The sequence below is a fragment of the Barbatula barbatula genome (genome assembly GCF_947034865.1).
Source record: "Barbatula barbatula genome assembly, chromosome: 10".
Classification (NCBI taxonomy): domain Eukaryota; kingdom Metazoa; phylum Chordata; class Actinopteri; order Cypriniformes; family Nemacheilidae; genus Barbatula; species Barbatula barbatula.
Genome location: NC_136773.1, coordinates 5,812,436 through 5,823,753, shown reverse-complemented (window position 1 = coordinate 5,823,753; position 11,318 = coordinate 5,812,436).

Below are 11,318 nucleotides of genomic sequence, written 5' to 3'. Positions count from 1 at the left end.
TACAACAACCATTATCATTGTCAATACAAGCTCCAGATTCGCTCAGTCCAGACTAAATTCCTTCAGTCTTCCAATCCAGATTAGGTGCAAAGTCCTTAAACACAGTCACTGTTCTTGTAGCTTTTAAGTTTTTAGAGAACTCAACAGGCTACTCAAAGTACATTTTCAACTCGCATTTAAACCTCAAAAAAAGAGGAGTGCATTTAGACAATTTAGATTTGTGAATGTGAAATTTAGCTAACAGAAAAATAAGGTTTATAAAATAAATATCACTTTTCTTTTCACATTCATTAAAACCAAAAATTACATTTAATGTATGTAAAATCAACATTAGGATTTACATAACAATTGATAAAATCACAAATGTCACACCAAAATGTAATTGTGAAAGAGCAGTTCCAAAATAAATGTAAAGTGGTCTCAGGTTTTTCTGAACAGAAAGAACAGAGTTGTATCAATGCCATTCTTAAGTCTTTTGAGAAAGCATTTAGACCTGTGTAAAACCTGTGAATTCATTTAAAGGTGATTTCTCTCGTTTTATTACTATCCCTGGCTGAAATATTAACGTTACTTTTACAAATAAGAGCATCTGGTTGACTTCATGAGGATTGAGGAGTAGACCCCTGCTAATAACATTTCCTTCTCATTTCATGATTTTTTCTCTCTTCTTCAAAACACATCACTTATTTGTATTGCTACTTCATTTATTTTCTTCTCGTGCCTTGCTTCATGCCTGTTTACTTGCATCAATCAGTGCCATTATAAAGTAGCCTATATGAAGACTTTGGTTCCAAAATGAGATAACTCCGTTCATAAAACATTTCTAAAGGCATGTTTTTTATTACTTTATCACGTTTTTGTTGTGTTTTATTGTGTTATCTAGCTTTATTTTTGGAGTTACTATTGCTTAAATCCCTCAATCCCTTCATAATAATATCTTGTTCAATATGTACACGATATACAGGCTAAATATATATATATATATATATACATATGTATGTATATTAGTTCAAGAAAGTTACTTCAAGAGTTGGATGGCAAAGTGAGTATGCAGAATAAATCTTTCTTTAAGGCACTCCCTAAGAAACTGTGGTCTGAGATCAGCCTGTGTGCTCGAACCTAAAGAATTAATTCATTCAGCAGCTAAAACCCATTAGGAAACCTTTACAACTGTCAACGGTTATCAAACAACGCCCTCTACTGGCGAAGGGGTGCAAACGTTCAATTGAAAGGAGAAGACAAATCAGATTCTCATTTTCTTTACAGAAGTAAAAGCCAGTATAAAAAGAGTTTAAATGTACTTACTGAATTGATGAATGACACTCCTAAAAGTGCCACACAAACACACATAACCGAATATTGATTAGCGTTGTATGAACAACAGACTGTAATAAATATGATTAAGAGACTGTAATAAATATGATTTTAATTTTTATTAATAAATAATTGTTAGGAACGATCGAAGAAGTGATGACGACGTCTAGTGGTAGAGGTCATCTTGTGGTAAAAGCCATGCGTTTATCAAAAAGAAGATATCTCATGACAATTTCACATCACCCCCCAAGCGTTGCATTTGCGAAAGAGCATAAACGAGTATATACTGTAGCTCCGAAACAGGATTGGTAATATCATGCAACGTTGTTTTCCTTACACTAGATGTCCTAAAAGCCCCGTTTCACATCGAACAGAGAGTTTGCTTTTTCAAATGTGTACATCAAGTCCCGTTGATTTCATTGATTAGGTGGTGAAAAGAATGACGACACGATATAAGCAAAAGCTCTTTATTTGGAGGCAAACAATCTGTGAATGACCGATTCAAATATTGCTTGGAGAACCGCCATTGGCTGTTGTTTTGCATAATTAATGAGCTAGGTCTGGAAATGTCATTCTGTGACTACTCGTTTATAAATATCATTGTGTTTCGAGTTCCGTTTTCAACAAAAGTGTGTACAATAAAAACGCTCTGTCTGACTCGTGTTCTTAACGTTAAACGTGAATGTAAATTTCCTCACCAACCGTCGTCGGTTGGAGCGTCGCCGATATGCCGTATAAAACCAGTCGCGACACCAGCAAGTTGCCACGGTGATCTATCGCCTTGGCCCAAGCCAACATGCTACTAGAGTCGCTCGTCAGGGCGCGCTGGGTCTCTGCGCTCGGACAACGGGCTGATGCCGTCGGCGAGCATCGGCTTTTGTTTCTTTTGTACGTCTACAAGAGACACACGTTAATTTGAGAGCTTTACTACACATCCATGTGCATCAGAAGAGATGACCTGCATATGCGACGCTACACCAACCGCAGGAAGTGAACCCGTCCCACCGGAAGTGCTCGAATCCCTGCCTGAAATATATTTATATATATCTTTTTTTTAATTAAATGCTTGTAGAAGATAACAAAAACAAACATTTACAACAACCATTACCATTGTCAATACAAGCTCCAGATTCCCTCAGTCCAGACTAAATTCCTTCAGTCTTCCAATCCAGATTAGGTGCAAAGTCCTTAAACACAGTCACTGTTCTTGTAGCTTTTAAGTTTTTAGAGAACTCAACAGGCTACTCAAAGTACATTTTCAACTCGCATTTAAACCTCAAAAAAAGAGGAGTGCATTTAGACAATTTAGATTTGTGAATGTGAAATTTAGCTAACAGAAAAATAAGGTTTATAAAATAAATATCACTTTTCTTTTCACATTCATGAAAACCAAAAATTACATTTAATGTATGTAAAATCAACATTAGGATTTACATAACAATTGATAAAATCACAAATGTCACACCAAAATGTAACTGTGAAAGAGCAGTTCCAAAATAAATGTAAAGTGGTCTCAGGTTTTTCTGAACAGAAAGAACAGAGGGTATCAATGCCATTCTTAAGTCTTTTGAGAAAGCATTTAGACCTGTGTAAAACCTGTGAATTCATTTAAAGGTGATTTCTCTCGCTTTTTTACTATCACTGGCTGAAATATTAATGTTACTTTTAGAAATAAGAGAATCAGGTTGACTTCATGAGGATTGAGGAGTAGACCCCTGCTAATAACATTTCCTTCTCATTTCATGATTTTTTCTCTCTTCTTCAAAACACATCACTTATTTGTATTGCTACTTCATTTATTTTCTTCTCGTGCCTTGCTTCATGCCTGTTTACTTGCATCAATCAGTGCCATTATAAAGTAGCCTATATGAAGACTTTGGTTCCAAAATGAGATAACTCCGTTCATAAAACATTTCTAAAGGCATGTTTTTTATTACGTTATCACGTTTTTGTTGTGTTTTATTGTGTTATCTAGCTTTATTTTTGGAGTGACTATTGCTTAAATCCCTCAATCCCTTCATAATAATATCTTGTTCAATATGTACACGATATACAGGCTAAATATATATATATATATATATATATATATATATACATATGTATGTATATTTGTTCAAGAAAGTTACTTCAAGAGTTGGATGGCAAAGTGAGTATGCAGAATAAATCTTTCTTTAAGGCACTCCCTAAGAAACTGTGGTCTGAGATCAGCCTGTGTGCTCGAACCTAAAGAATTAATTCATTCAGCAGCTAAAACCCATTAGGAAACCTTTACAACTGTCAACGGTTATCAAACAACGCCCTCTACTGGCGAAGGGGTGCAAACGTTCAATTGAAAGGAGAAGACAAATCAGATTCTCATTTTCTTTACAGAAGTAAAAGCCAGTATAAAAAGAGTTTAAAAGTACTTACTGAATTGATGAATGACACTCCTAAAAGTGCCACACAAACACACATAACCGAATATTGATTAGCGTTGTATGAACAACAGACTGTAATAAATATGAATAAGAGACTGTAATAAATATGATTTTAATTTTTATTAATAAATAATTGTTAGGAACGATCGAAGAAGTGATGACGACGTCTAGTGGTAGAGGTCATCTTGTGGTAAAAGCCATGCGTTTATCAAAAAGAAGATATCTCATGACAATTTCACATCACCCCCCAAGCGTTGCATTTGCGAAAGAGCATAAACGAGTATATACTGTAGCTCCGAAACAGGATTGGTAATATCATGCAACGTTGTTTTCCTTACACTAGATGTCCTAAAAGCCCCGTTCCACATCGAACAGAGAGTTTGCTTTTTCAAATGTGTACATCAAGTCCCGTTGTTTTCATTGATTAGGTGGTGAAAAGAATGACGACACGATATAAGCAAAAGCTCTTTATTTGGAGGCAAACAATCTGTGAATGACCGATTCAAATATTGCTTGGAGCACCGCCATTGGCTGTTGTTTTGCATAATTAATGAGCTAGGTCTGGAAATGTCATTCTGTGACTACTCGTTTATAAATATCATTGTGTTTCGAGTTCCGTTTTCAACAAAAGTGTGTACAATAAAAACGCTCTGTCTGACTCGTGTTCTCAACGTTAAACGTGAATGTAAATTTCATCACCAACCGTCGTCGGTTGGAGCGTCGCCAGTATGCCGTATAAAAGCAGTCGCGACACCAGCTGGTTGCCACGGTGATCTATCGCCTTGCCCAAGCCAACATGCTACTAGAGTCGCTCGTCAGGGCGCGCTGGGTCTCTGCGCTCGGACAACGGGCTGATGCCGTCGGCGAGCATCAGCTTTTATTTCTTTTGTACGTCTACAAGAGACACACGTTAATGTGAGAGCTTTACTACACATCCATGTGCATCAGAAGAGATGACCTGCATATGCGACGCTACACCAACCGCAGGAAGTGAACCCGTCCCACCGGAAGTGCTCGAATCCCTGCCTGAAATATATTTATATATATATCTTTTTTTTTTATTAAATGCTTGTAGAAGATAACAAAAAACAAACATTTACAACAACCATTATCATTGTCAATACAAGCTCCAGATTCCCTCAGTCCAGACTAAATTCCTTTAGTCTTCCAATCCAGATTAGATGCAAAGTCCTTAAACACAGTCACTGTTCTTGTAGCTTTTAAGTTTTTAGAGAACTCAACAGGCTACTCAAAGTACATTTTCAACTCGCATTTAAACCTCAAAAAAAGAGGAGTGCATTTAGACAATTTAGATTTGTGAATGTGAAATTTAGCTAACAGAAAAATAAGGTTTATAAAATAAATATCACTTTTCTTTTCACACTCATGAAAAACCAAAAATTACATTTAATGTATGTAAAATCAACATTAGGATTTACATAACAATTGATAAAATCACAAATGTCACACCAAAATGTAACTGTGAAAGAGCAGTTCCAAAATAAATGTAAAGTGGACTCAGGTTTTTCTGAACAGAAAGAACAGAGGGTATCAATGCCATTCTTAAGTCTTTTGAGAAAGCATTTAGACCTGTGTAAAACCTGTGAATTCATTTAAAGGTGATTTCTCTCGCTTTTTTACTATCACTGGCTGAAATATTAATGTTACTTTTAGAAATAAAAGAATCAGGTTGACTTCATGAGGATTGAGGAGTAGACCCCTGCCAATAACATTTCCTTCTCATTTCATGATTTTTTCTATCTTCTTCAAAACACATCACTTATTTGTATTGCTACTTCATTTATTTTCTTCTCGTGCCTTGCTTCATGCCTGTTTACTTGCATCAATCAGTGCCATTATAAAGTAGCCTATATGAAGACTTTGGTTCCAAAATGAGATAACTCCGTTCATAAAACATTTCTAAAGGCATGTTTTTTATTACGTTATCACGTTTTTGTTGTGTTTTATTGTGTTATCTAGCTTTATTTTTGGAGTTACTATTGCTTAAATCCCTCAATCCCTTCATAATAATATCTTGTTCAATATGTACACGATATACAGGCTAAATATATATATATATATATATATATATATATATATATATACATATGTATGTATATTAGTTCAAGAAAGTTATTTCAAGAGTTGGATGGCAAAGTGAGTATGCAGAATAAATCTTTCTTTAAGGCACTCCCTAAGAAACTGTGGTCTGAGATCAGCCTGTGTGCTCGAACCTAAAGAATTAATTCATTCAGCAGCTAAAACCCATTAGGAAACCTTTACAACTGTCAACGGTTATCAAACAACGCCCTCTATTGGCGAAGGGGTGCAAACGTTCAATTGAAAGGAGAAGACAAATCAGATTCTCATTTTCTTTACAGAAGTAAAAGCCAGTATAAAAAGAGTTTAAAAGTACTTACTGAATTGATGAATGACACTCCTAAAAGTGCCACACAAACACACATAACCGAATATTGATTAGCGTTGTATGAACAACAGACTGTAATAAATATGAATAAGAGACTGTAATAAATATGATTTTAATTTTTATTAATAAATAATTGTTAGGAACGATCGAAGAAGTGATGACGACGTCTAGTGGTAGAGGTCATCTTGTGGTAAAAGCCATGCGTTTATCAAAAAGAAGTGATCTCATGACAATTTCACATCACCCCCCAAGCGTTGCATTTGCGAAAGAGCATAAACGAGTATATACTGTAGCTCCGAAACAGGATTGGTAATATCATGCAACGTTGTTTTCCTTACACTAGATGTCCTAAAAGCCCCGTTTCACATCGAACAGAGAGTTTGCTTTTACAAATGTGTACATCAAGTCCCGTTGATTTCATTGATTAGGTGGTGAAAAGAATGACGACACGATATAAGCAAAAGCTCTTTATTTGGAGGCAAACAATCTGTGAATGACCGATTCAATTATTGCTTGGAGCACCGCCATTGGCTGTTGTTTTGCATAATTAATGAGCTAGGTCTGGAAATGTCATTCTGTGACTACTCGTTTATAAATATCATTGTGTTTCGAGTTCCGTTTTCAACAAAAGTGTCTACAATAAAAACGCTCTGTCTGACTCGTGTTCTCAACGTTAAACGTGAATGTAAATTTCATCACCAACCGTCGTCGGTTGGAGCGTCGCCAGTATGCCGTATAAAAGCAGTCGCGACACCAGCTGGTTGCCACGGTGATCTATCGCCTTGCCCAAGCCAACATGCTACTAGAGTCGCTCGTCAGGGTGCGCTGGGTCTCTGCGCTCGGACAACGGGCTGATGCCGTCGGCGAGCATCAGCTTTTGTTTCTTTTGTACGTCTACAAGAGACACACGTTAATGTGAGAGCTTGCGGCGAGCATCAGCTTTTGTTTCTTTTGTACGTCTACAAGAGACACACGTTAATGTGAGAGCTTTACTTGTGTACACATCCATGTGCATCAGAAGAGATGACCTGCATATGCGACACCACACCGACGGCAGGAAGTGAACCCGTCCCACCGGAAGTGCTCCTAAAATCAACATTAGGATTTACATACCAATTGATAAAATCACAAATGTCACACCAAAATGTAACCGTGAAAGAGCAGTTCCAAAATAAATGTAAAGTGGACTCAGGTTTTTCTGAACAGAAAGAACATAGGGTATCAATGCCATTCTTAAGTCTTTTGAGAAAGCATTTAGACCTGTGTAAAACCTGTGAATTCATTTAAAGGTGATTTCTCTCGCTTTTTTACTATCACTGGCTGAAATATTAATGTTACTTTTAGAAATAAGAGAATCAGGTTGACTTCATGAGGATTGAGGAGTAGACCCCTGCCAATAACATTTCCTTCTCATTTCATGATTTTTTCTCTCTTCTTCAAAACACATCACTTATTTGTATTGCTACTTCATTTATTTTCTTCTCGTGCCTTGCTTCATGCCTGTTTACTTGCATCAATCAGTGCCATTATAAAGTAGCCTATATGAAGACTTTGGTTCCAAAATGAGATAACTCCGTTCATAAAACATTTCTAAAGGCATGTTTTTATTACGTTATCACGTTTTTGTTGTGTTTTATTGTGTTATCTAGCTTTATTTTTGGAGTTACTATTGCTTAAATCCCTCAATCCCTTCATAATAATATCTTGTTCAATATGTACACGATATACAGGCTAAATATATATATATATATATATATACATATGTATGTATATTAGTTCAAGAAAGTTACTTCAAGAGTTGGATGGCAAAGTGAGTATGCAGAATAAATCTTTCTTTAAGGCACTCCCTAAGAAACTGTGGTCTGAGATCAGCCTGTGTGCTCGAACCTAAAGAATTAATTCATTCAGCAGCTAAAACCCATTAGGAAACCTTTACAACTGTCAACGGTTATCAAACAACGCCCTCTACTGGCGAAGGGGTGCAAACGTTCAATTGAAAGGAGAAGACAAATCAGATTCTCATTTTCTTTACAGAAGTAAAAGCCAGTATAAAAAGAGTTTAAAAGTACTTACTGAATTGATGAATGACACTCCTAAAAGTGCCACACAAACACACATAACCGAATATTGATTAGCGTTGTATGAACAACAGACTGTAATAAATATGAATAAGAGACTGTAATAAATATGATTTTAATTTTTATTAATAAATAATTGTTAGGAACGATCGAAGAAGTGATGACGACGTCTAGTGGTAGAGGTCATCTTGTGGTAAAAGCCATGCGTTTATCAAAAAGAAGATATCTCATGACAATTTCACATCACCCCCCAAGCGTTGCATTTGCGAAAGAGCATAAACGAGTATATACTGTAGCTCCGAAACAGGATTGGTAATATCATGCAACGTTGTTTTCCTTACACTAGATGTCCTAAAAGCCCCGTTTCACATCGAACAGAGAGTTTGCTTTTTCAAATGTGTACATCAAGTACCGTTGATTTCATTGATTAGGTGGTGAAAAGAATGACGACACGATATAAGCAAAAGCTCTTTATTTGGAGGCAAACAATCTGTGAATGACCGATTCAAATATTGCTTGGAGAACCGCCATTGGCTGTTGTTTTGCATAATTAATGAGCTAGGTCTGGAAATGTCATTCTGTGACTACTCGTTTATAAATATCATTGTGTTTCGAGTTCCGTTTTCAACAAAAGTGTGTACAATAAAAACGCTCTGTCTGACTCGTGTTCTTAACGTTAAACGTGAATGTAAATTTCAACACCAACCGTCGTCGGTTGGAGCGTCGCCAGTATGCCGTATAAAAGCAGTCGCGACACCAGCTGGTTGCCACGGTGATCTATCGCCTTGCCCAAGCCAACATGCTACTAGAGTCGCTCGTCAGGGCGCGCTGGGTCTCTGCGCTCGGACAACGGGCTGATGCCTTCGGCGAGCATCAGCTTTTGTTTCTTTTGTACGTCTACAAGAGACACACGTTAATGTGAGAGCTTTACTTGTGTACACATCCATGTGCATCAGAAGAGATGACCTGCATATGCGACGCTACACCAACCGCAGGAAGTGAACCCGTCCCACCGGAAGTGCTCGAATCCCTGCCTGAAATATATTTATATATATATCTTTTTTTTAATTAAATGCTTGTAGAAGATAACAAAAAACAAACATTTACAACAACCATTATCATTGTCAATACAAGCTCCAGATTCCCTCAGTCCAGACTAAATTCCTTCAGTCTTCCAATCCAGATTAGGTGCAAAGTCCTTAAACACAGTCACTGTTCTTGTAGCTTTTAAGTTTTTAGAGAACTCAACAGGCTACTCAAAGTACATTTTCAACTCGCATTTAAACCTCAAAAAAAGAGGAGTGCATTTAGACAATTTAGATTTGTGAATGTGAAATTTAGCTAACAGAAAAATAAGGTTTATAAAATAAATATCACTTTTCTTTTCACATTCATGAAAACCAAAAATTACATTTAATGTATGTAAAATCAACATTAGGATTTACATAACAATTGATAAAATCACAAATGTCACACCAAAATGTAACTGTGAAAGAGCAGTTCCAAAATAAATGTAAAGTGGACTCAGGTTTTTCTGAACAGAAAGAACAGAGTTGTATCAATGCCATTCTTAAGTCTTTTGAGAAAGCATTTAGACCTGTGTAAAACCTGTGAATTCATTTAAAGGTGATTTCTCTCGTTTTATTACTATCCCTGGCTGAAATATTAACGTTACTTTTACAAATAAGAGCATCTGGTTGACTTCATGAGGATTGAGGAGTAGACCCCTGCCAATAACATTTCCTTCTCATTTCATGATTTTTTCTCTCTTCTTCAAAACACATCACTTATTTGTATTGCTACTTCATTTATTTTCTTCTCGTGCCTTGCTTCATGCCTGTTTACTTGCATCAATCAGTGCCATTATAAAGTAGCCTATATGAAGACTTTGGTTCCAAAATGAGATAACTCCGTTCATAAAACATTTCTAAAGGCATGTTTTTTATTACGTTATCACGTTTTTGTTGTGTATTATTGTGTTATCTAGCTTTATTTTTGGAGTTACTATTGCTCAAATCCCGGCTGACCCTCTGGCACTGACCCTTTAGAACCCAGTCTATTACGCCCAAGGCGGCTCGGGGTCCGCTGTGGCCTAGTGGTTAAAGCGCTGGGCTTGTGTTCAGAAGGTCGACGATTCAAATCTCAATGCCAGCCAGCACGGGTCATGGATGAAGTGCCCTTGAGCAAGGCACCTTAACCCTGATTGCTCTGCAGTAATGTGCCACAATTACTGCAGAGTAATCCAACGATCTAAACTGCTTATTAAGCAAACAAAGTCATATCATGTCTATATACTTCAAACAATCTGTGAATGACCGACTCAAATATTGCTTTGTGTGCAGTTGGAGAACCGCCATTGGCTGTTGTTTTGCATAATTAATGAGCTAGGTCTGGAAATGTCATTCTGTGACTACTCATTTACAAATATCATTGTGTTTCGAGTTCCGTTTTCAACAAAAGTGTGTACAATAAAAATGCTCTGTTCTGTCTGACTCGTGTTCTCAACGTTAAACGTGAATGTACATTTTCTCACCAACCGTCGTCGGCTGTAGCGTCGCCGATGTGCCGTATAAAAGCAGTCGCGAAACCTGCTAGATCTGTTCGGGCCGGGGACCTATCGCCTTGACACCAAGCCAACACGCTACTAGAGTCGCTCGTCAGGGCGCGCTTGGTCTCTGCGCTCGGAAACAACGGGCGCATCGGCTTTTGTTTCTTTTGTACGTCTACAAGAGACACGCGTTAATGTGAGACTCGCTTTACTTGTGTACACATCCATGTGCATCAGAAGAGATGACCTGCATATGAGATAACTCTCATTTCTAAAGGCATGTTTTTTATTATGTTATCATGTTTTTGTTGTGTTTTATTGTGTTATCTAGCTGTATTTTTGGAGTTACTATGGCTTAAATCCCTCAATCCCTTCATAATAATATCTTGTTCAATATGTACACAATATACAGGCTCTCTCTCTCTCTCTCTATATATATATATATATTTATATATGTATGTATATTAGTTCAAGAAAGTTACTTCAAGATTTGGATGGCAAAGTGAGTATGCAGAATAAACCTTTCTTTAAGG